The following is a 27411-nucleotide window of genomic DNA, read 5'->3' as shown; positions in this document are numbered from 1 at the left end:
TTGCAATGCTTGCAAGGCTTATGTGATGTGTATTACCGAGAGGGCCCAGAGATACCTCTCCGACAATCGGAGTGACAAAACCTAATCTCGAAATACGTCAACCCAACATGTACCATTGGAGACACCTGTAGTACTCCTTTATAATCACCCAGTTACGTTGTGACGTTTGGTAGTACCCAAAGTGTTCCTCCGGTAAACGGGAGTTACATAATCTCATAGTTATAGGAACATGTATAAGTCATGAAGAAAGCAATAGCAACATACTAAACGATCGGGTGCTAAGCTAATGGAATGGGTCATGTCAATCAGATTATTCTCTTAATGATGTGATCCCATTAATCAAATAACAACTCATTGTTCATGGTTAGGAAACATAACCATCTTTGATTAACGAGCTAGTCAAGTAGAGGCATACTAGTGACACTTTGTTTGTCTATGTATTCACACATGTATTATGTTTCCGGTTAATACAATTCTAGCATGAATAATAAACATTTATCATGATTATAAGGAAATAAATAATAACTTTATTATTGCCTCTAGGGCATATTTCCTTCAGCATGTCCCTCTAGGGCGAGTGGAGAGGAGCAGAAAATGGGAAGTACACACCCGCACTACACATCATGCCCACTTGCACACACGCATCCGCCCCCATACTGCAGACACACACATCGTGCCCACGTGCCACACCGTAAGACTGCACAGGGGGCTCATGAACTGCTCGCACTGTTCGAGTTGCCCGTGACGGTGGATGAGGTGGAGGCGAGCGTCAGGGGCTACGGACGCAGCAGCGAGTTGCCCGTGCCATGGTTGTACGGTGGATGCCTGGGGTGGTGCTCGGTGATGGGAGGCATGGGGAGGAAGGCGGAGGCGTTGGCGGCGCGTTAGGGGAGTTGGGCCACGAGTGAGATCCAGTGGGGGATCGGCAACGATGCCTGATGAGGACATGACTACCTTGGATACGACCAAAAATATTGCATACATGCATATTTGTCAGGTGATTTCTAATGCAAACTATTCAATAATCTATTTATGTTATCCAGAACAAAAATACTTCACACACTTTTGTGTTTTGTCTAATTGCAGGTGTATGGGACATTTGTACAATCCACATATGAAGATAAGGGAAAAGGAGAAGTTTATGTTGTGTTCAAAAAGTCCTCTCACGTCACTTTTGGGCCAAGAGAAGATAGAGTCCAAGTCTTTCACGTTCTGGATTCAGATTCGGACTGCACAGACATACCTGACTCAAAACGCCAACAACTTTTCATACGGACTCCGAATTGAGTGATTCTTTTTTTGTTGGAAACTAGATTTCGTGCTCTTACCAACCCAATTGGATTCACCTTCAAATTCGTCCGGAGCATTGAGTTACGGACGAAACAATTTGACGTTGCAGCAGAATCCGAGTCAAACTACAAGCCCAAAGGTGTTGCATCACCTCCACTTGGGCCCATGAGCCTTATACGACCTAGGGTTAGTTTTAGGCTGCCTTGGGACGTCCTCCCACCTCCTTGGCCGCCACCCCTTGCTCCTATATAAGTAGATCCATCTAGTAGATTTTTCCTTGGGATTTGTTTAGTTAAAAGTTAGCCATTGCAACTTCGTGTACTTCGTTTGTGTCCAACGACCAGACCAAGACCGCTTACGGATCCCCACCATTATCAATACCTCATATATATTTGCAATATTCAGATTGCTTTATCATATTCTTGCTCGTTCTTCGATTGCTTGCAGGAATAGACCTTCGTGGTCAGGCTGACCATGCTTCCGGCATCGTCAGTAACCTTAGGAGATTGGTTTAGCGATTGCTAAGGCGCAACGTCGTGCACGCTTGTAGTCGGATCGTCAAAGTCGTCTCCACCAAATCGATAGTTATCATCTCATCGAAAGATCGGGACACCCTCGCTAAACCAATCTCCTAAGGTTACTGACGATGCCGGAAGCATGGTCAGCCTGACCACGAAGGTCTATTCCTGCAAGCAATCGAAGAACGAGCAAGAATATGATAAAGCAATCTGAATATTGCAAATATATATGAGGTATTGATAATGGTGGGGATCCGTAAGCGGTCTTGGTCTGGTCGTTGGACACAAACGAAGTACACGAAGTTGCAATGGCTAACTTTTAACTAAACAAATCCCAAGGAAAAAGCTACTAGATGGATCTACTTATATAGGATCAAGGGGTGGCGGCCAAGGAGGTTGGAGGACGTCCCAAGGCAACCTAAAACTAACCCTAGGTCGTACAAGGCTCATGGGCCCAAGTGGAGGTGATGCAACACCTTTGGGCTTGTAGTTTGACTCGGATTCTGCTGCAACGTCAGATTGTTTCGTCCGTAACTCAACGCTCCGAACGAATTTGAAGGTGAATCCAATTGGGTTGGAAAGAGCACGAAATCTAGTTTCCAACAAAAAAAGAATCACTCAATTCGGAGTCCGTATGAAAAAGTTGTTGGCGTTTTGAGTCAGGTATGTCTGTGCAGTCCGAATCTGAATTCAGAACGTGAAAGACTTGGACTCTATCTTCTCTTGGCCCAAAAGTGACGTGAGAGGACTTTTTGAACACAACATAAACTTCTCCTTTTCCCTTATCTTCATATGTGGATTGTACAGATGTCCCATACACCTGCAATTAGACAAAACACAAAAGTGTGTGAAGTATTTTTGTTCTGGATAACATAAATAGATTATTGAATAGTTTGCATTAGAAATCACCTGACAAATATGCATGTATGCAATATTTTTGGTCGTATCCAAGGTAGTCATGTCCTCATCATCCTCCCCTTTTTGAAAACAAAACCATCCTCGGCGTTGCTTAATCTGAAATGTGGCTAACAAAAAAGACAAGGTGTACATGTTGTATATGTATATGTCATCCAGTTTAACTTCCCTTGATTTTTGCACGTATGACACATGTATACATGAGTAACTTTCATAGTTCATAAAAACTAAAGCCAAAAAATTATCACAAGAAGTAGAAGGCATGAAAATATTAGAACTCAGTTTGCACATATAAGTGAAGCTCTTATTCATTTCAAAAGATTCGCAATGTTCATCATTAAACCATCCCAACTTTGGTGAATAAACCTTACTTGCATCAAATTTACATGCTACAACATGCTTAAATAAGCAAACATGCAATAAGTCATTGGACACAGAATCATCACCAAGATTGGAGGCCATATCAAAATGATTAAACATTAGTTCTTTTGCATCAACAGTTAATTCAATTGGTGCACTCAAAATTATTGATATTTCAGTTGTTTGATCACATGACGCATTCATGACAGTAACAAGATTCTCTAAAATAGGTGGTGTGCTCAAATCAATAGGTAACTCAATACATGACGCATTCAAGTTAACTAGGCATGCATCATTCTCATGTGAAGTTATATCATCAATACCTTTACTGTTACCTTGTGGCAAAGATGTAGCTGATGTAGGTACGGACGTTGACAATGTACCATACCCTTGAGATGATGCCGCGCTCATAATCCGAGGTGCAATGATGGAGGAACCCACCGGCGGTGGCGAGCATGAACTGGAATAGTAGTTGTTGTAGTCACCTAATGCATCCTCCTGTATCTGTCTCTCAAAGGTACAGGCACGGACATACATACCAGTAATGCAACGAGGAATATACTGAAATCTTGCCTGAATATTATGGTTCAAACCACCAAAAAATCTATTCATTGTATCATTCTCAGATTCTTCTATGTCACAATGATGCATATAAGATTTGAACTCTTGGTAGTAAGCATGAACAGTGTTGTTGCCTTGTTTAAATTTTTCAAATTTACGAAGCAATTCACGACGATAATAAGGAGGGAAAAATTGTTGTCTCATTACAGCTTTCAAAACTTTCCAAGATGTGGGTTGGTTATCAATGTTTTTCTTACAATGTACACTCCACCAAACAGAAGCAAAACCAGTAAATGCTCTAATGGTAGCTCGTACTCTCTCAAGTTTAGAAAAATCATGGTGACTAAAAACTTGTTCTACTTCAAGCTCCCAAGTTAGATAAATAGCAGGATTAGATCTACCCTCAAATGATGGTAAAGAGATAACCTGACCATATGCTTGTGTGTGTTGTCCCAACTCTCGTGATGGTGAAGATGTGTCCGTCGTCCAAGAACTTCTATCTCTGGAACCTGTCATGATTAGTAGAAACAAGAACCAAAATTCGAGAATAATGTTCCTATGAACTACTAGGATGTGGTTGTAAAGTGCTCACAATAAAGCAAATATCAATAACTTACAAGTTCTTACCATGCGGCAGGTGGTGACAGGCAACCAGCGGTGTCAAATAACTCCGAAGATTGTGTAAAGCGATTGCCAGGGGAACGTGCATATACACGGTGTAGAAATATGTGGAGCTGGGTTGGCTATATATGGTAGCAAAAGATTAGCAATAATCAATTCAGAGATGCAATGTTGAATAAACGCTCAACGACGGTACTGTGCTGGTCCTAGGCTAGACCGAACTAGAGACGCGAGCCTAGAACACTAATGAGGTCACGTCGTAGCACAACCAGCATCAATGAAGGATACTAAGTAGCTCTGGACAGCAAGATATAAGTGAAGATCACAACGGCAGTAAAGATAATGATGTGAAACAACAGCCAAGCTGTTTTACTGAACAGTGCACAAAACAGATTTCAATCCGAATTCAACTACGAGATTGTGTCTAAAAAGATCCGAATTTTGTTTTTTTTTCTCTTTTTTTTCTCGCACTTTTTTTTCTTTCTCTCCTTTTTTTCTCTGACTTTTTTTTCTCTCGTTTTTTTTCTCTTTTTTCTCCCTCTTTCCAAAACAAACTAGATAAGATGCAGATTGGATCAAGTGAAGATGTGAACGATCTCAACTATTATTATGACAATGAATGGTGGGTAGCACGTGGTGGAAATTGATGGATGGGTGGTGGACAGCGGAAGAGATAATGATGCAGCGGTGGCGTGACTAATGTGAACAGAACTCGAAACTCTAAACGAACTAGACACTAAGACCAGCAACTCGACACGACGATGCAACCGATAATTCAACTATGCAAGCAATGAAAAGAAAATTGCAAAGGCTCAGACTGGCTTGGACCAAGGATGAATAGATCTAACTCTTTTTTGTGGCTTTTTCTTGGACAATAGGTAAGAAAATAAATCTAATCTAGGAAAACTGGAAATTCTCACCGAGCAACCTGAAAACTGATACCACTTGATACGACCAAAAATATTGCAACTTCGTGTACTTCGTTTGTGTCCAACGACCAGACCAAGACGTCACAGAACCCCACCTTGATCAATAAAGCTTTCATCTTATATTCGCAATATCCAGATTGCAATCTCAGTTTCTTGCTTGTTCTTCATTTGCTCGCAGGAAACAGACCCTCGTGGTCAGGTTGAACGTGCTCCGGCGTGGTCAATAACCCTCGGAAGTTGGTTTAGCGATTGCTAAGGCGCGACGTCTCACACGTTCGTAGTCGGATCGTCAAGGTCAACTCCCACAGAAAACGATAGCCACCATCTCATCGAAACATCGGGACACCTTAGCCTCTATCAATGCCCCTTGCCGAGACGCGGTGGTGAGTGGAAGTGTGGATGGCGCGGCCGCCTTCGCCGCTGCCTGGGCGGCGGCTTACGGTTGGTGGACCGCTGGAATCCCGGGGTCGTGGGGGGTCGTGGAGAGGTGCGAGGCGGGCGGGGGCTGGGTGCGTGGGAGGGGTGGCGTGGCGGCGGCCTGTGGTGGTGCTCCAGTAGCAGCGCTGGTAGAAGGTAGGCTGGGGTGGGGCGCCGCAGCGACGGCCTGTGGTGGTGCTCCGGCGGCGGCGGTAGAAGGTGGATGGTAGGTGGGGGTTTGGATCGGGGAGGAGGATGGGTATCGTGCGGGAGGTGGGGGTGGGCTGGTTCAGTTCGCTGGTGCGGGACGGTAATCAGGTGTTAGCAGAATAAGCTAGTGTTAGCATAATAAGACTCTTAAGGGGTATTATTAAAATATAGGACATGTCTAGCCAGCGCCTAGGCGCTCGCTGGTCGTTTCGAGCGCCCAATGTCCCAACCTCCCGATTCCCCTTACACAAAAGGAAGTTGACAATCTAGTTTGCTTTTTGATTTTTGTTTCTTAAAAAGCCATAACTTTTGAACCAAACATCAAAATTAAGATCTGCTTTCACCACTGAAATCATCGCGACGTGCTATTCGAAACTAGATCCCGCATGGATATGTTTTGACAAACTTTTTTTGTGCAATTTTTTCCTCATTTTGTGCAACTGACTAGCCGTCGATGTGCAACTACCTGACAGAGATGTGCAACTTTTCCTGTACACCGCAGACGTGCAGTTTTCCTCTATGGTACCTCCACCCCCAAACTGTCTCTTTCCAATGAGATGTGCAAATTCGTTTGTTGCCCAGGCCATGCTATTTTCACTAGTGGCACCACCTCATACTACTCTCTAATAGTGAAATATGCAATTTCATCAGCTGCCCCGGTGCCCTAGCCAACTGCCTGATAGTCATCGTGCGTGTGCAGCCCCCATAACCGCGTTTGAGGGACTATCCTATAAGAATGTCCCAACTCCATGGCCACGCATGTGCGACTATGCACACAAGATTGTGCAACTCCGTGGTCGGACGTGGGCACCTCACACATCAATTCATGTGCAACTATGCAGACGAGATTGTGCAACTGTGTGGCCATGCATGTGTGACTATGCCGACGAGAGTGTGTAACTCTGTGGCCGGGCATGACCACCTCCCACGAGATTGTATAACTGTGTGGCCATGCATGTGTGACTATGCACACGAGATTGTATAACTCTGTGGCCATGCATGTGCGACTATACCGACAAGAGTGTGTAACTCCGTGGCCGGGTGTGAGCACCTCCCACGACAATTCATGTGCGACATTGCGGACGAGTTCGTGCAACTCTGTGGCGATGCATGTGCGACTATGCCGACAGAAGTGTGCAACTCCGCGGTCATGCGTGAGCACCTCCCATGACAATTCATGTGCGACTATGTAGACGAGATTGTGCAACTCTGTGGTCATGCATGTGTGACTATGCCAACAGAAGTGTGCAACTCCACGGCCATGCGGGAGCACCTCCCACGACAATTCATGTGCGACTATGCGGACGAGATTGTGCAACTCTGTGTGCATGCGTGTGCGACTATGCCGGCGAGATTGTGCAACTCCGCGACCGGGCGTGAGAACCTCCCATGATAATTCATGTGCGACTATGCGGACCAGATTGTGCAACTCTGTTGTCATGCATGTGCGCCTGCGTCGATGAAAGTGTGCAACTTCGCGGCGGGGCGTGTGAACCTCCCACGACAATTCATATGCGATTATGTGGACCAGATTATGCAACTCTGCAGCCATGCACATGCCAATTAGGACTACTATGTGTGTAACTACAACTATTGTGGATGCCAACGAAAAATATTAAACAATAGATCAACTTATAAAGAGGCATTTAATCAACTTAGCATCGTCTTGTTGTCCAACTATGAATGTGTATCTAACTTGGGTTACTATCATGTCGAACCTGACAAAAGTTTTTTACGTTGATGCCACAATTTACATGAATGCATGGGTCCCATGACCATGAGGTTGATGCACCCAACTTGCTAGTGGTAGGAATTAACGTAAAATTGACTTGCAGTAATAGTGCCTGGCATAATCATGATTTAGCATGTGTGTATGAAACTACACATCAGCAGCACCATGCTTGTGTCCCCCTGTCATCGCTGTTTGTGATCTTCTACTACATGCCTACATCCTTTTCCATCCATCCTTGATTTCCCTTACTGCAGCACTACGTCCCCTTTTCATCATCCATCGTTGATTTCCATTAGGCTGCAGCAAATCAACTCTTTCCGAAGAAAATACAAAACTCTGAACTTTCAAATAGAGGGTGACGTGCTTCTGAACTCTTCTTTCTGACAACATTCAGGATAATTAATGTGATTTTAGCAGGGTAGGTATGGCCATAGAGCAATGGCTAGCGTACGACCTTGACGTGCCATCTGGACAGTACAATCCGGCAGCACCGCCGTGGCCACCAGGAGCTCGAGGCTGCCGTGGACTATGACCAACATCACGTCTCACCACCCGCTAATGTCAAAGCAATTGTTGTGCCGCCGCCAACTGCCAAGAGCTCTCCGGTTTCCGTCGAGCGGGATATCACCGTGATGGTGCCACGGAGGAGATCCCACCGCGGAGCCCTGCCGCAAACATCTGCATCTGGCCGTCACATGGATGCTTGCCGCGCTGCGCCGCAATGAGATGAACAAGCTGCTCAGGCCATGCCAATCCGATCTGATGGTCTGTGATGCCAGGGGAGGAGTGGCCGTAGCGCAACCAGTAGCAGGGCCTGGAGGGCGAGGGCGAGGACCATCACCAGGTCAGCATGGCGACCTCTCGGTGCAGCCACCTCGTCCCCCTCCTCGACCTCCTGCCGCGGATCTCCAACGAGAAGCCAGATCCGAGCAGATGCAGCAGCGGCCACCCACGAAGTAGATGGATCCGTGGCAATGGTTGGCGGCGTCGTGGTTGGAGAGGAAGTTGGTGCTGACGGTGGGGCGTCGACGGCGGAAGACGCCGGATGTCGAGAAGGAGTTGCGTACAGTGGGATCGACGCTGCCTGAGAGGAGGCCGAGACTAAGCTAGCGAAGCCTAAAAATAGTGCGCCCCGACCAGGGAGCACCTGGCAACACGCGCGACGATACGAGCGAGATGGAGCGGCCAGGAGCCGGCCGCTCGTTCCCTTCAAATAGTGCGTGTGCATTTTTTAGAATTTAGGATATATATAAGGTGGGTCTATTTTGCTAACACTCTTAAGACTCTTATTTTGCTAACAGTAAACCTCTGCTAACACCATAGCTACAAACTAACCCAGGAATGAACATAAGCGAACTATGCGGGCAAAAAAAAGCCCCACCCACCCTTATCCTCTCTCTCCCCCACGATTTCTCCCTCCCAGCCAGGACCTCCCCGTGCCGCCGCACCAAGTCTCCCTCCCCACACGCTGCCACACCACCTCCTCCCACCCACCACGCCGCCGGACCACCTCCTCCCTCCCACACCGCTACACCACCTCCTCTGCCTCGCGCCGCCGCACAACCTCCTCCCCCGCGCCGCCGGACCACCTTCCTCTCGCGTGCGTCGCATCACATCCTTCCCCGCAGTCAGCCACACCGGCCACCTTCCTATGGCATCCTCGGACAGGCACCACCATCCCGAGCCTGTATTTGTGCAGTGGTGCCCCTTCCTTGCCGATGGATTCAGACCAACCTCGATCGGTGTCATGCTAGCTCCCTCCCCAAGCCCATCGCGCTGCCCGGGCCTAGCTCCTTGCGATGCCCCTCTTGAACACCGGTCGGCAGGATCCCTGGCTCCATCGGACACTGCAACCTCCTCAGCGCCGCCCGACACCTCCGACAGAGCCCCCACCCCGACCCATGCTGCTAGGTCTGGTGACCCCGGCCATGGAGCCATGGATCCTGCGCCGGATCCAAGTTCAAGCCGTGCCCCTCCCTCCTTCTCTCCCGCCTCTCCCCTTGTTTTCAGCTCCTTTGATTTTTTGTAGCTCATTGAATTTTGTTTTGCAGCTCACTAAGATCCGTTGTGGTTCTCTTCTTCCCTACAACAGAAGATGCGGTGTGGCTACGACACGGTTGAAGTTCATGACATTTTTTGTTGCTTTTTTCATATTTTGCGGGGCGTCCGTCGGCGAGCTCTCCCCCGACGTGTCGTGCAGCTCGCCGGTCCACATCGTGTGGTTCACCGGCCATGTGATTGTAGTGCAGTCGAACCCCCCCCCCCCCCCCCCCCCCCCCCCCCGCGTATGTGGCGTGCAGTTCGGAGCAAACGAGCATGCAGTTTAGTCCCCTATTTGTGGTTTTTTGGCGTGTCTATCGAATGTATCTATGATGTATTGTGTGTAAAAAATTGTTGAGAAGTTCATTTCAACAAGCATTAATGGTTCATTTTCAAGAGAAAAATGGATTGATGCAGCCCACTTCGAGGAGTGTTATGGTTCACTGCATTCAATAAGGAAGAAACAAAGTGTCTTTATCAGATAGATGTGGCTTTGAAGCTCACTTTGTTGTCTCATGCAGCTTGTTATAATATTCCTCTGTGGTTTGCTTGGTAAATAGGAAAAAAATATCTCAAAGAAGCTCGCTTTTCATTATATGTAGTTCACTCGTTCAGTCCCTACGGTCCATTCGCTCAGTCTACGCACGTAAAAAATATTGAGTTTGGAAAAAACTCAAGCGGTTCACTTTTGGTAGTGTCGCGGCCCGTTTACGGTAGTCTCGAGGTTCACTTTTCATAGTATTGCGGTTCACCGACGCTTGACATGAAGTGCACTCTGCCTCGTTCGGGAAAATTTACGTCCCACAAAAAAGAAATCATGCAGTGCACTTGTCCGTCTGATGAAGTGCGGGGTTAGTCTCGAGGTTCACTTTTCATAGTATTGCGGTTCACCAATGCTTGACATGAAGTGCACTCCACCTCGTTTGGGAAAATTTATGTCCCACAAAACAGAAATCATGCAGTGCACTTGTCCGTCTGATAAAGTGCGGGCTTTAGTCTAAAGAAGTGCGGTTTGCTACCTCGTTTGGGAAAATTTATGTCCCACAAAAAAGAAATGATGCAGTGCACTTGTTCGTATGATGAAGTGCTACTTTTAGTCCAAGGTAGTGCGGTTTGTTGTCTGATGCAGTACAAACGACGATTTTGGTGTCATGAAAAAAACAGAGTGTCTGTATTTCATTAAAATCGAAATCGCTCTTAAACCGTAAAGAATCAGAGAGAGTGTTCTACAAGAAAAGGTTGCATTGTGCCTCATCGCTATCTTTCTAATGGCGTATAATTTGAATCATTCCGCTAGCGGTTTATAAAAATTTCGCAAAAAATGGCGGCTACCTCTCGTCGTCAGCCGCATGATTTTCAAAATTAACTAAAAACGTAAAGAATCTCAGAAACATTTCAACATATGAAAGTTGCGCCTCGTCCATAGCTTTCCAATGGCGTATCATACGCCTCGTTTCGACAAACCGTTCAAAAACTAGAGCAAAAATAGGACCAAAACTTGAAAAAAATCAAAAAAAGGAATTCCGTGATTTAGAAAATTTAAAACTGCTCTTAAACCGTAACGAATTAGAAAAAAATAATAGATATGAAAAAGATGTGCCTCGACAACATCTTTCCAAGGGTGTATCGTTTGCTTCATTCCGACGAGCGGTTTAGAAAAAAAAGCAAAAAAAAATGCTCGCTGCCATTCGTCGTGAGCCGCACCGTTTTTGAAACTACTCTTAAGCTATGGTGAATCTCGGGAAGTGTTCAACACGGCGAAGTTGCGCCTAATCCATAGCTTCTCAACGGTATATTACACGCGTCGTTCTGATAAACGGTTAAAAACTATAGCGAAAAAGGTACCGAAAAAATACCGCGTGCAGTTTTTTCCAACACGAAGTTCACTAGTCTGTGTATTGCAGTACCATTGCTACTGAAAATGCAGTGCCCTCGCATTGAACGTGCAATATATAGTGTTACTATTCATCACCCAGGGTGCAGAATAAGTTATTCTTCACCCGAGATAATTTTACGATTGTTTCATACATAAATTACGTTTGAAATAAAAATAGTTACATTCATCTTGATTCACTACGTAAAATTTGGTATAAGAAAACAAAAATATAGGTATAAGATCAGAAAAAAAATGCATTTTATGTATATTTTACACTATGTTTTCACGTTTGTAATTTTACGTAACATAAAATATTTTTTACGACGACTAAATATTTTCTTACGATCTATTTTTACGTATAAAATAAGACAAAATTTACGGAACGTAAAATTACAGTGCATTGCTATTAAAATAGAGGGGGGTGAAGAATAACTATCCCTCACTCAGGGTGAAGAATAACACTATTCTGATCACGGGATGAGAATAATATTCTGATTACAAGCTGAACTTCCTGAGTTACACAACCTGAACTTCCCTATGTAGGAACCTGACCTTCGGTCTATCTTCGCAACCGTGTCTTCACCCGCGAATTATTCTGGTCAATCATGTTGTTTGTGATGTGAGTGTAATCCAAATACCCTTGATTGCATCTAAATGGCCGTTTTGATTCGGAATTTTGCATTTTGGCGGATTTGCTCTCGGAATGGATGAACGTGTGTCTCATTACAAGTTTAATGCATGGACTGGATGTTCTCGAACCTCTAACTTGATGGGAATTAGGTGTAGGTACGAGTTTTGTGGACAATTTGTCATTAGTTTCAACAGATTTGATTTCGGGTTTTGTGTTCTTCGTCCGCGGGAGTGGTTTCCGCTGCTTCTGTGGATTTCTTGTTTTTCTATGAAGATAGACGGCAGGTTTGGTTGCAGTGGTGAGATTTAATCCTTCATATGTTGTTAATTTGGTCGGGCAGGCGCATACACTCTGAAATCGGGCGATTGGATCTTGTTTTCGCCCGCGTTGGTTCGGTTCTTCGATGAGACAGCTTGGTGGCGCATCGGTTTGATGTTAGGGGGAGTAGGATATCGTTGATCTCGTGGACTGAGAAGGTGTAGTCACCCAAGTGATTATATCTGGAACCAAATTCAATAGTGTGTATTTTTCCAATGATTCTACGGTCCGTTTTACAAGTTGGACTTCTGCACCTTTTGTGTTAGAACTTCTGTCGTTTTTATGCATGTTTTTAGGTGATGCTGCAATACGATCTGTTCGGTTGGTATTATTATAAAAATGTTGTGTATGTTTTTTTTGTTTTTCACAGTACTCATATGTGTAAATGTGGAGCTGGTCCATAGACACATGCATCCTCTTTTATCTTTAATCTGTCTCCAGGGTTAGTTTTTGTATCATCCACGTTCTGTAGTAGAAGTTGAACTTCTATGGTACCGGTGATTGAACTTCTGGGTTTCCACGTTGCAAGGCGGTGCAGCATTGCGCTCTATATTTCTTTTTTTGTAATTTTCAATTTTTTATTTGGGTTTGAGTTTGTTCTGTGGGCAACCATGGGTTTAATCCCAAGTATGCATGCATACCTTTTTAATTTTTTGTAACATGTTTGCATACTTCGAACAGTGGTAGAACTTTAGTATGTGTTTAACCTGAACTTACTAGATTTTTGCTCATGTATAATTTGCTTTTTTTGACATGTTCATCTGATGTTTTTTCAAACCCCCGAACTTCTGTGTATTTAAAATTTGAACTTCATCAATAAATTTTGATAATTTTTTTTGGATTAAAAATATTTAATCATTGAAAACCACAGTGTGTCCTGTCAAAACTTAGCGCGCAGCAATGCAGTAGCGCGAGGCCGAGCCGGGGGGAGGGACCCCCTCCCCTCCCCCTGCGAGGCCGAGACATGAACGAGCCGGAGCAGGCGACGACGCGGCGTGCCGCGTCGTCGCATGCGGAGGCGAGTCCGTCACATACATGACCCCACTATCTATCTTAGGGGTGTGGCTCTGGGGTGCGTACGGTGGGGTGGAAACAGAATAACCGCATTGCATCCTGTCAAAACCTAGCACGCAGCAATGCGGTAGCGCGAGGCCGAGCCGCATGTGTACTTTGTGTGTATTTGAATTTTGAACTTCTATATTGTTTCTAAGTTGTGTATTTTAGTTAGATATGGACTTCATATGTTTTTGTATTGGAATTTCTTCTTCTTGTTTCTTAGTGTTTATTTATTCATATGCCTTTACTTCGCTGATTGGTGCACTTGAACTTCTGTTCTTTATTTTTTGAACTTCTTTCTTTGTTTGTAAGTGCTTATTTGTGTATGTATTTTTATTCCCTTGGTAGTGTACTTGACCTTTCTGTTTGCCATCAATTTTTGGTTTGAAGGATACGAGCAGATTTGTTATGTGATCTTATCATTTTAAAATAGATGCATTCAAATGGTGCATTCATTTATCAATAGATGCATTTACTTTTTTAGTTGTTGGGGGGTAAAACTTTAATTACGCCAGCGCTTAAACACCCGCTACAGAGAGCCATTAAGTGTCCATCTCTCTAGCCACCACCTGTCAGAAATCCCCCCTCCCTGTCGCTCGCTTTCTTCTTCTTCTCTATCGCTCGCTGCCTTCGTCGCCTCCAACTTCCCCTGATATCTCCACCGTTGTCTCCTGCCCTCATGAGTGGAGTAACCGGCGCCCGCCCCGCTCCTATTTTTTCCCCACGCCCTGCTCTCCCTCCCTTAGCCCACTCTGTTCTGCTCTGAAGTAAGGGCGGCAATTGCCTGCATAGTTCCAAGCTACGCGTGGCATCATGGGGAGTGGAAGAACCTCCGTGGATTCGTGCGCTAGGGTCATTTGGAGAGGTACAAATGCTGCCTCCCCTCAATCCTTGCTCTTAGTGTTTGCCAGATCTGACGAGGCCTCTCTGTTTCTTCTGTGTGCTCTCGCATCCGCCTCCTACCCTTTCTTCTTATGGTTGGGTTGGAGATTAGGTAGGGTTCTTGTGCGTGGGGTGGGTGTATTCCATTCCCTCGTGGTCAGATTTATCTGTGAGATGCTTGTGTGTGCTATTTCTCCCTTCAGACTTGCGTGGATTTCATTTCCGCTTCGATGATTTCACCAGTGAGATGCATGTAAGAAGGGTGTGGTGTTACGGTTGATGTTGGATCTGATGTATCTAAATGCATTAGTGCTATTGATTTCGTAGTCTAGATTGTGTCTGTCACATGCTAGTTAGTTTATGAGTACTTTTTTGTTGTGCTTGCCTAGATGTGCTTCTGTTCTTCTTTCATAATTGTTGATGTGTTTTAGTTGTTTCATCCTAGGTTTTGATTTAGTTGCTTTTTTGTATTGTTGTATGATTCTGTACTTGCTAACTATATGTAATTTCTCCTCTGTTTTTTGTAGGTCGATCTAGGGTTTGGAGTACCATTCGTCAAGGGGGTTGTGTTGTCATGGCTTCAAAACCTTCTCCAGGTATTTTAATGTAGGTGCATCTTGTATTTTTAATAGAGGTTTTCTTATATATGTCTGCCCATATCTTCACTTGGTTGTCTTGTTGGACTGCCCATTCTTAAAAGTGTGAACTTCTAGCAAAGGTGATGTGTATGCATCTTACCCTTAGTTTAAGTTAGTAGAGTGTTGCTTAATTTTTATTTGATGAATTGCTGGTGAACTATGTCACCAAGTGTTGTTGGACTTCCCAAATGTTTCATATTTATAGTGTATATCTTTGTTTTTTTGTGTGATCATTTTCATGGTATTGATAATTAGTTTGTTTGTGAAATAGTATTTCTACTCATGCTACATCTTTTTTATGTCCTACTTGCTTGGGTCACATAGTTGAACTTCTGGTTCTAATTATTGTTTGTTTATAAGAAATTTGGTTGAACTTCTGTTTTGTGTATTTGTTTTACTGCTTTGTTATATATTGTTTAACTTTTTGACATTCATCTTATATGTAGTACTCCCTCTGGTGTAGATTGTTATATATTTAGTATGTAAATTGTAGATTGTTCATTGTGTTTACTGCTTTGTTAGGTATTGTTGAACTTCTAGATATTGGACATTCATGTAAAAGTAGAACTTCCTTTGGTGCAGGTTTGCGGATTAGAACTTAGCTGCCTTTTTACTTGCATTTTTTGTAGTTGGTGATGAATTGAATAGTTCGGAAAAAATGTGTGTGATCAAGATGGACCTTCAGAAGTTAATACTGATGCTCCAAGATCTGATGCGGCTAAATCACCTATTATTCCTTTGATTGTGATTGCTGAGGTTGCTTCGAGCCTTGAGAAAATTTAAGCCTCGAGGATATTGCTTCTGCAGCTCTTGCTTCACCTAGTATGTGCAACTCCTTTTATTTTTATTTCAAATTCTCGAGACATGTTTTTTAATGTGTTCCTGCCATGTGTTTTATTATTTGTTCCTGGCTATTTTCTTTTTTTGCTATGTTTTTTGTGTTCTTGCAGATGTATCCACAAAGGAGGAAGCTGTGAACACCATCAACGATGTTCTATCTGAGTTGGGTGTGTCAGAAAACACTGATGCGGTCAAGCAGGGGGCTCCATCAGTCGAAGGTTATGATTCCATTTCGGAGCCTTTGTGCTCTCTTCAGATGTCAAAGACGCAGTCCCAGTCTGTTGATGGCACTGAACCTGTCACGCAAGTTGAGGATGTTCCCCTTCAGCTTCTTCTAGAGGACCAACGCAAGAGGAAGAAGCAAGAGGACTTTGACTAGAAGATGGCGGCCCGCCTTCCGAAAGGTTCTATTGTTCCTGAATCTGTTGATGTTGCTGAGCTCACGGTTGGGCATTGCTCTATTGCTGAAGAAGATGTGTCGTGTGGCACTGATGGTATGGTTGTCCCTGTGAAGAAGAAAATCAAGAAGACCGCAGCGACGAAGCATTTAGTTGGTGAAGTTACTCCTCGGAGGAGCCCACGTTTTTCAAGGGCTGCAGAACTTGCTGAAAAGGAAGGGCAAGCCCTCGGTGGTACGCCACATCGTAGTCCTCATGTGCTTGCCACTGCAGCGCCTACACCTTCTCCGCTTGGTGCTGGTGCATCTGGTAAGGGCAAGAAATGCGGCGTTAAGCGCAAGGTTGCACCGGCAAAGGTTAACAAGGGTTGCAAGAAGTGTTCTCGTCTTAATCCAGAGGAGAAGAATGATGCTAATTTCAACGCTGATGATGAGGATGATGTTGCTGTTGCTGCTGATCAGGTATGAATCTCTCATGTTTACTGCTTTTGAGAACTTCTGTAGATTTGTTGTTATATTTGAGTTTGTTGCACTGCCTTGGCATATATAGTTGACCTTCTGCTTCATATACATGGATAAATTAGTTGAACTGCTTGTCTTATATGGTATTACTGCCTTTGTGTACATGGGTGAACTTCTGGATATATACATGAAAAATTAGATTAACTTCTTGGTATACATGTTTTTAATGCCTTGGTGTACATGGTTGAACTTCTGCTCTGTAAATTTCTATGAAATCATTTAACTTTTGGTCATACGTGGTTGTATTGCCTATGTAGACATAGTTGGACTTCTGAAATGTACTGCTTATGTAGACATTAGTGAAATTTTGGTTTTGTTTGTCTATCTCATTGTTCTGCCTTTTTTCCTTGTCATTGTATTTTTTTAGTATCAGCTTGTGGAGCGGCCTGAGAGGAGGAAGAGAGGAGGCAAAGCAGCCGAAGAAGGTGATGAAGGAGGAGATGAGGCGAAACATTTTAACAAGACGGTTCGCTGCTCACTGAAAGAGGTCAAGACGTGCGCAAAATTGCTACAACTTAGGCACAAGGCGGGGGTTATCAAGGCTAGTTTTGGTTGTGTATTTGACTTGAAGGTTGATTCCAACATTTCTCGTCCTTTGATGGGCCACATCTACACGAGGATTGACCCTAAAACTATGATTCTGGACATGGGTGAGGCGAACAAGGTTTTGCGTATTACAAGTGATGCTGTTCACCATCTGTTTGGATTCCCTCAAGGTGATCGTACCCCTCCTAGCCCCTCAGAGGATGGGTTTGATAATGCTGTTATGATGCTAAAGGCCAAACTTGGCTACAATAGGAGTGATGACATCAAGACAAAGGATATGCGGAATATCCTCGAGGAACTTGTGAAGGGTGAGGCGAAGGATGATCTGGCTTTGCAGGTGTTTTCCCTGATTCTTTTCATGAAGGTTGTTATTCCTGGTACGTCTACACAAGTGTCCAGGGAGGTAGCAATGGCCGAGAATCTTGTCTTTGAAGATATGGTAGGTATGGACTATTGCCAGTTGGTTGTTGATGATATTCGAAGGGCTGTTATTAGGTATCGGCCAGGGACTAGCAGAGGAAAAGCTGTCACGGGTTGTGCCATCGCGTCGCTTCTTATGTATCTGCACTGCCTTATCATTGGCAAGACGCCTAATCCTGACTTTAGGACCCCTCGCATCAATTTCATGGATCAGGCCAAGCTTCTCGAGCTTGCTGCGGCTAACTTGGTTAAGAAGGGTGATGATGACCCAACCAACTGGGTGTTTGGGAAACTGCGTGTGAGTGTTTCTATGCATCGTTCTTTCCTGTGTAGCTTAACTTGAACTTCTGATACTGTCTTCTATATTTTTGTTTCCATGTTCCTTCATTTGTTTTCTAATGCGTTGACTTTTGTTTTGTATGTAGTGGAAGACATAGGTTGAGGTTGTGTTCTTTAGGCGTATCGAACGTCATGTTCTTACTATGCCTCGTGCCACCGGCCTAGGGAGTGGAACTTCCCCAAGATTTGAATTCTCCCGAGATGTCAATACTGGTGCCCTCCTATAGATCCAGGAGGTTCTTCTGCCTGTGTGAGTGATGCAGGTGGCGTGTCTTCTGAGGGTTTGTTTGATGATGCCAATATTTCCCTAGTTAGGATTGATGATCTTCTAGAAAATGTTTGTGGGGAGATAGCCCGTGTTCCGACAACTATTGAGTGTCTTAGTGGCGTTGATGGGATTCTTCCTCCCGGCCACGGTTTTGATGCTGAGTCTTCGAAGGAGGTTTTGTCAATTGAAGCTAGATTTCTTGATGAGCTTCGTCAGAGCACTTCCCACCTCCATACTAGCTTTGGGTTGTTCAAGGAAATGCAAGATGCCCGTTGCAATCCTTTTGAAGATGAGGCTAGTGTTGTTGTCAGACAAATTCAGAGGCAAGATTCTGTTCGTTTGGGTCGTGAAGGAGACCACATAAAGCATACCGAAGAGGTTTGTTTATGTTGGCTTTTGATATTTCTTTGCATTAATGTTCATTGTTAGCTTTCAGTTATTACTGTTTTTAGTCATAGGTGACCCTTATTGATTTCATGTGTTCTAAACTTCTTCTTTTTTGTACTAGTGTTTCCTAGGTGACCTTCTGTGTTTAGAGTACCTGAACTTCAAAGGCTACAGCATCTGAACTTCTGAGCTTTCCATAACTTGCCCTTTTTGTTCCCTTTTGTATTATAGTAGTTTGATATCTGACCTTCTATGTTTACTGTATTTGGACTTCCACTGTGTCAGTGATCATAGCTGACCTTCTTTAATTATGTAATCTAAACTTTTGCTTATTAGACATTTGTGCTCTATATGAGTTTTTTGTAGGCTGTTGATGATGGTGCTAGGGTTGAGGAGGACGTTTTACCTGAAAGTGCAACTGCCCCTGTGCATGAACCTGCTCCCGCAAGTGATATATTAGTTGATGAGGTTCATGGCAGTGATCATAAAGTATCATTTTTCTTGTCCATTTGTTTCATTTTTTATTTTACTTGTTATGCATTTTATCACTATGTGCCCATTTGTAATGACTTTCTGTTCTTGCTGCAGAATAATGATGCTAGTGTTCCTTTAGAGAAGGTTGCAGACAAGGCCGTGTCAGGCACCGACTGCTCTGATGGGGTGGACCCAACTGAACCTTAGTCATCCATCGACGCTGGGGTTTCTGATGCTGAGCAGGGAAAGACAGTTGGAGATATCACTTTTGTCGGGGATATACCCTGCGGTATGATCTGACCGGAGTTATAACCCGGCTGGGACATAGTAAACTGGCGGACAGTTAAGACAGATGGCTAAGATGGATGGTAAACCGGCAGGTGTTAAGGCAGGTGGTAAACCGGTTGGTGTTAAGACAGACAGGTAAAACAGGCAGTTAACCCAGACGGTAAACCGAGAGGTTGTTAAACCGACTGACAGTTAAGACAAGAGTTAAGTCAGATGATAACTCAGCAGACAATCATAAACCGGCAAACCATCTTAAACCGGCACCAGTTATAACTCGGCAGACAGTGATAACTGGGTTGCCAGTAGTTATGAAGCCCGAGATGTTATGAAGCCCAAGATGTTAAGAAGCCCATGAAGAGAAGTCATAATAGTTAAGTCTTAAGTCTGAGTTGGACTCTACATGTAACCCGCCCCTTCAACTTATATAAGGAGGGGCAGGGCTCCCCAAAGAGGGACAAGTAAGAAGAGGCAATCTTAAGGGTTAGGGTTAACTGGGAGAGCCGGTTTACGGCGACTTCCTCATGATCATAATGAGATCTAACCACAAACAGCATGTAGGGCTATTACCGGATGATGTTTCACGGGGCCCGAAGCTGTCTAAATCCTTGTCTTGTGTTGCGACTCTTGATTCCGCTCAACCCCTCTCAACCTACCACACAGATGCGTTGACCTCACGACTAAGTCTTCACACTAGGACATCTACCGTGACAACTCTACGACAGTTGGCGCCCATCGTGGGGCCTGCGCACGTGGTGTTGAGTTCTTGGAGGGATCTCTTCCAAGGATCGAGAAGTTTGCAATTTTCAAGAAAGACTTAGCTCGGAAGGATCGGCATCAACTTTGAGTTCATCGGTTTAGATTTTACAATTCGTGAGATTTAAGTCAATGAAGAGAAAGTATGGATATGGTCTGTTTTGCCGCCACCACAAAGAAGTCGCCGAGACCATCAGTGGATTTCCATCATCTATGCAACGCCGAGTCCGAGATTGGGACAGCTGTACGGGTGTTTCATCTGTTGTATTACTACGTGACCTACACAAGGGATGTTTTGACATGCACATGCAAATCGCCCAGGCTGCAGTCAAACCGCCAAGTTCCCGTTGTCAATTGAGAGTTGCCTCCATGTTAAACCGAAGACAGAGATGTACATACATCCATCAAACCGCAGCTATTTACTTCAAGTCCTGAGGTGAATCCGTAAAGGAATCTGCTAAAAAAAACCAAGAGAAGAGGAAGAAGGGGGTGGCCATGACCCGGAAACAAGGACAATCACGACTGGGAGTCAACGGCCACGTACGACCCGGATTCGCCGTGACGAGCCGCTGTGGGTTTCCCCCTGAGCCTCCACCGGAGCGCCTCCGCCGCCGTCCCGTCGATCCATTACGCCACCATGGATCCGCTGGGGCACTGCTGAGCCGCCTACCACATCGCCGGCAACCCGTCACCGCCTATACTACCATGGTCTTCATCTGCCTCACCGGATTTGCTTCGACCGGCCAACGCTTGCGGTACGCCGTCGTCGTGGTCCTCTGCGAGTTGTCGTCTCTGAGCCCCTACTTCTAAACCGCCCCGGCCAAGGAGCCTCGTCGCTGTGGCCTCCGAGTCTCTGTGCAAACCGCCAGCCGCGCCCATTCCAAGCCGCCTCCGCCTTTGCGCTGCACCTCTCGTTGCTTGGCCACGAGCTGCCGGTTCAGCCGTGTCGCGCCACTAAACCGCCTGGCGCAGCCCTTCCCTATAAGTCGCTGTTGCCGTTACCCGTCCACCGGAATCACCATCACGACTCATCTCCGGACTTTGGTCCGAGTCGCCAACGCGCCTAACCTTCCTTCCAAGCCGCCTCCCGTGTTGAACCGGCCAACCCGACTCGCCAAGTCGCCGGTTTACCGCTGCCCTTGTTCGCCTCCGAGCCACTACCCCACCCCTGCCATAGCGCTCCTTGCTAGCCTGCAATGACTGGAGCTGCGCATCGAGCCACCGCTCCGGCCACCAGCAGGCACTCATTCTTCACGCCCGGTTCGTCTCCACCACGAGCCGCCCGCACCTCACCGATTTTTGCCTTCGTGTCGAGTTACCTCTGAGCTGGCTGCCTCGGGTCAACCTCTCTTCGCCGGCGCTCCACCACCATCTCTGCGGTCAGCCTTAACCACCACCGTTATGCCGCCCTATACTCCTCCGCCATACCAGGCCCGTGCGTGCCGTCATAATGCACCTTCAACTGAGCCGCTTGATGTTTCCAAGGCGCCTGCCTCAACTCGCGCTTCGCCAACGTATCTTCATTATATGACCACAGGTCACCGTCGCCGGAGTCACCGGAGTCCTGCCTGGCATTCGCCTCTTCTACGGTGCTCGACCCGGCGCTGTTTTAACCCGCTCAGCCTACCCTCACCATGAGCTGCCTCCGCTGGCGGTCTTAAAATCAGCCGCCGGCCGCCACAATCCTCGTTGCAAACCGCCGCCACTTCGGCGCTGCCTCCAAATCGCCGCTCCAAGGACCGCTTCTACTACAGCAGGGGTGGGCTGCAGTCGCCCGTTTCCTTGTTACGTCCAAGACTCCGGCCAACTGGTGTCAGCCCTGCCTCCGCTGCACGCACAGAACTCCGCTTGTCCCCGTCAATTGAGCGACCGCCGTGTCGCAGTACTGTTGCTGCTGCTGCACTACGCGCTTTATGCATGGAAAAGTCTAAACATGGGAAAAGAAACAAGCGGGAGGACAGGTACATGGGCAGAGGGCGTGGCAAGGGCCGCCCTTTGGGCAGTAAGATGGAGACGGATCTTGGGGGCATGAAGAATGAGTGTATATTACAGCCCTCCAATATTTCAACTTCCGTGATGAGAATTACTAATCTGCTAACACTTTGGAAAAATATAAAGAGAAAGAGCTCGAGCTTGTCACGGATGGTGTAATCAGCCAAACATTGGAGATCTTTGTACAAAGGGTCATTATGGAAGAGATACTGAATTAAGATCAGATGAAGCAAAAATGGGATAACCGTGCTACCAGTTGCCAAAAAAATTTACGTACAGAAAGGGACCTACTACATCCATCCGAGTCAGAAGAGATCAAGTGCTACTGGCGGATCATCAGAGCAATTTTCAATAAAAATGCTGCTTAGTTCAAAGGCAGACTACAAACGCTATACGTAAGGATCCAGAGATCATCATCAACCTTGGGGCTGAGTATCAGGAGAATATTCATTATAATGTGGCATTATACCGTGGAGATGGAGGTGCGCCAACATCGTTCGGCACCAATGATTTTCGTTACTCAACGGACTCCCGCACCGGCTTACAATGTCGTGGTCCTCTCTCGCGACCACACCGGCTTACAAAGCCACAGACGACTCGCCTGTCCGCTCTTGCGGCCGGTTCACGCATCCGCGCCGGTTTACAATGAGGAGGACAACTTGCTCGTCCGCGCGGTTTACAATGCCGCGGACGACTCACACATCCACTCCATCTTGAGCCACCTCGATTGGCACATTCTGAGGATTATCTATCGCTGGGACAAATCAGGTGAAATCCATCCAGTATATTTTTATATTTTATATTGCTTTCTTTAAAAAAGCAATTACTCCGGCTTGCAAAGTTATCTAATGCAGGACCCTAAACTGCCATATTGGTGCAAATTTAAAAGTCGTCAGAAAATTTCTGGCTTAAAAAGAAAGATTTCGGTTTAAAATTTGGTTCAAGGGAAAGCTATCTCCCACAAAGCTTTGAAGCTCTCAATATCCGGTTTAAGAATTTACGGTTTAAAAATAATAATCTCTCGCAAGTTCGAGTCCTCGGAAAATATTAAAGGGACCAAAGAGAGTCTGTTGCAAAAGTACAGCTCAAACATAGGTGCCCCTGGAGCACATCTCACTATATCATTTGGAGGCTTCCTGTTCAAACGTAGGTGTATTCACCAAAGAGAACATAGCATTACTACCCTCTTGATCCGGCTATCAAGCCAATATTATCATAAGAGCACAGCTCTGGTTATTTCGGTAATCCGGCTATCAAGCCAATATTATCATAAGGGGCCAAAGAGAGTCTGTTGCACAGCATAGCTCAAACATGGGTATCCCTTGAGCACAACTCACAATGTCACTGGGGGCTATGTTCGAACCATAGTCACACCTCTTGATAGGCTTAAGGCCACCAGGGAAATCATTTGGGGGCTCTGGTCGTATCCGAACCATAGCTTATACCCTCTTGATCAACATAAGGGCACCAGGGAAATCACTTGGGAGCTTGGTCGTATCCAAACCATAGCTACACCTCTTTATAGGCATAAGGCCACCAGGAAATCACTTGGGGGCTATGGGTTCGAACCATAGTTACACCTCTTGATAGGCATAAGGGCACTAGGGAAATCACTTGGGGGCTTGGTCATATTCGAACCATAGCTACACCTTTTGATTGGCGCAATGCCATAATCATGACTACATGGGGGCTCTGGTCATATCCGAACCATAGCTTAAACCCTCTTGATCATACATATACATCATCATATATTACATCATACATCATCATTACATCATTATAGCATGTATCATATGTGCATGGATATACCGGCTTATATGGCAGGAATCGGTTTGCAAACCAGGATATATTATTCAAAATCTTTAATAGCCAACACGGCTGGATTTTATTATGGTTATCAATAACCAGTATTATGATTAAGGTTTTCAAAGTCGCTTTAGCGCAATGGCTATCATATGATTTATTCTACAAATGAAGGCATAGTCCCGAGTTGCTGCAGGCTTACGACCCGGCACTTGGAGGCTACATTATTCAAGTTGGGATTATATTAAATACACAAGTCTCATGTCGCTGCAAGCATGCACCATGACACTTGGGGGCTAATGCAAAGTCATTGTTTGCTCATATTATTGAAGACCCGACTCATCACATCGTAATGAGCCGGCCCTTGGGGGCTACCAATTGCTCCTGTCAACAATTCAAGGTACACAAGTTAAATCCATTATATTGAAGGGTCCATTGCTCAGTTAATAAAGCACAAAAGCTCTCAGCCTTGTGGACATGGGTTCAACCCCTACAATGGGGGCTACACATCACTGCTCAAATCTACATGATTATATTTACAAAGTCTCTGCTCATTATTGCATAATAACCCGGCCCTTGGGGGCTACACTGGTTGAAGTTTTATAAGCATAAGGCAATTTCAAGTCCCAGGTTGCTACAAGCATGACAACCCGGTACTTGGGGGCTACATATGTGGAATACTCAGTTCTGACTGGTGATTGAGATGAACAACCTGGATTTCTTCAAGCTTGTGACATTCATATTGAAGCAAGTCTTAAGTTGTTACTACATTACCTTCTTAAGACTTGGGGGCTACAAGTGATAGGCATATAAGAGGTATATTTTCAAGCTTGATGTTAACTACAATTATGACCCGGTGCCATCAATATTCATAAACCGGCAATGATAAACCGGCAAGGTTCTACATTCTTAAACCGGCAAAGTTCTACATTCTTAAACCGGCTGAAGATCAGATAAATATGTCAAATATCAATATTTTTGTTAAGAATTGGGAGCTGAGTAAAAGGAGTTATTCTTCACAATATTTCTCTATGACAAACCAATGTCAGAAAATTGATTATGAAGCTGGCCTATTGACCCGGATTTTATAGAAGAAGGAAGTAACAAGGACTTAAGGATGATCAGGATCAGTTTAACATGGATAAATCCAAATTAAACTGGGGGCTAATGTCAGGGATATACCCCGCGGTATGATCCGGCCGGAGTTATAACCCGGCTGGGACTTAGTAAACTGGCTGACAGTTAAGACAGATGGCTAAGACGGACGGTAAACCGGCGGGTGGTAAACCGGCAGGTGTTAAGGCAGGTGGTAAACCGTTGGTGTTAAGACAGACAGGTAAAACAGGCAGTTAACCCAGACGGTAAACCGGCAGGTTTTTAAACCGGCTGACAGTTAAGACAGGAGTTAAGTCAGATGATAACTCAGCAGACAATCATAAACCGGCACCAGTTATAACTTGGCAGATAGTGATAACTGGGTTGCCAGCAGTTATGAAGCCCGAGACATTATGAAGCCCAAGACGTTATGAAGCCCAAGATGTTAAGAAGCCCATGAAGAGAAGTCATAATAGTTTAGTCTTAAGTCCGAGTTGGATTCTACATGTAACCCGCCCCTTCAACTTATATAAGGAGGGGCAGGGCTCCCCAAAGAGGGACAAGTAAGAAGAGACAATCTTAAGGGTTAGGGTTAACTGCGAGAGCCGGATTACGGCGACTTCCTCATGATCATAATGAGATCTAGCCACAAACAACATGTAGGGCTATTACCGGATGATGTTTCCCGGGGCCCGAAGCTGTCTAAATCCTTGTCTTGTGTTGCGACTGTCGATTCCGCTCAACCCCTCTCAAGCTACCACACAGATGTGTTGGCCTCACGACTAAGTCTTCACACTAGGACATCTGCCATGACAACTCTACGACAACTTTGGAGAAAGATCCCATCAAGGCTGCTATTGAGACTGGTAGTGCTGCTGCAGGCCCGGAGAAGTCTCATGCAGCAGAACCAACAGTTTTTGTTCTTTCAGATTCTCCAGCTGCTCTAGCTGCTGCTGGTGTCCTTGCCGAAGACACTACAATGTCTATAGGAGATGATGGTGAAGACACTGAAAGCGATAACTTGGGAGAGGAGATTGATCATTCCAGTCCCGCAACTGGTCTAGGCAAGAATCCATAAAGAGAGGAGCATGCTTCTCTCTTCTTTCCCCATCCCCATGCCTTTTGTTGTTTGTTTTAGTCCATGATATCCCTGTGTACTGTCTGTGTGGTGCAAGTTGAACTTATGGTTTGTGCTTTGTCGTGTGGTTTGTAAATAAAGTGAAGTGAACCTGTTTTTATGTGGGGAAAGGTTTGTAATGCATGGGTTGTGATCTTTATAATACTGTGGTTTTATATTTGTGGTGTAGCATCTGAGATGTGCTTGTGTTTGTTTGTTGCTCCTGTCGTGATCTATGTGTTTGTATGTTGCTCTTAATTTCTATTTCTTTTGCTGAGAAGATAGTGAACTAGCTGTCGTCCGAAAGAAGGTTGATGACTTTTATTTCAGTGTAACTAGGCTTAAGAATGATTGTTCTAAGAGGTGAGTGCAGCTGGTTAGAATTTACATCCATCTACCTTTATGAACTGCCTATGGTTTTATACATGAACTTCTTTACTCTCTGTTGCTGAACTTATTTTACTTCTTTGGTGCTGAACATCTAGCTTTTGTATTGCCTGTTGTGATGTAGCTGAACTTCTGTGCTTTTATATGTGATGATCTTCTTGAGTTCCTGATGCTGAACTTCTTTTACTTTCTATTGCTTTTTTTATATCAAATATTATGTTCCAAAACAATAAGTGTGAAGCTACCATTGAAGATGTTGCAATATCTTTTTCACCTCGTGGAATGCTTCGATCTAATGTAGCTGAGGTTGCACTATATTGTCTACATGCCAAATACCAAGGATTAGATAAACTCATCCTGCCGTATTGGGTTTGTGTAAGTCAACCCTATAGTAATTTCTTTTGTGTTTTGTTCTTTACCATATTAGTTAAAACTTGTTGGTCTCGTTGTATTTTCATATGTTGCTATTGTCTGCATTATTTTAGGACAAGATTTTCAGAGGTCAGTTTGATTCTCGTGTGAGGAAGTACTTCTTGGCAACTGGTCCAGATAGCATGGATGCGCATGATTCTATAAGCATTATCTTGTTCTTTTTCTTTGTATTTAGTTTCCACTGGTGATCCACTCTGTTTATATTGTTTTATTTTTCTTGTACTATTGATATTAATTTTTAGTTTTTAATGCTTTTGTGTGTTTATCCTGCTTCAGGTTTTTTCCCCACTTTTCCCCACCTGAAATTCCTTCTCACTTGGGTGGTGTTGGTCATTGGGTTTCGATATTTCTTGACCT

General features: G+C 44.9%; 1 long non-coding RNA gene across 1 annotated transcript; it reads left to right on the top strand.

Annotated features, from left to right (window-relative positions):
- The first annotated feature begins 8926 nt into the window (after positions 1 to 8926).
- Positions 8927 to 9997, top strand: LOC125521955. Its single transcript, XR_007289555.1, has 2 exons — positions 8927 to 9464; positions 9605 to 9997. It is a non-coding gene; the product is annotated as an uncharacterized LOC125521955 (long non-coding RNA).
- The last annotated feature ends 17414 nt before the right edge of the window (positions 9998 to 27411 follow it).

This window comes from Triticum urartu, chromosome 1, assembly GCF_003073215.2.
Source record: "Triticum urartu cultivar G1812 chromosome 1, Tu2.1, whole genome shotgun sequence".
NCBI lineage: Eukaryota > Viridiplantae > Streptophyta > Magnoliopsida > Poales > Poaceae > Triticum > Triticum urartu.
Note: the sequence above shows the minus strand (reverse complement) of the source record. Positions and strands in the feature narration are given on the sequence as shown.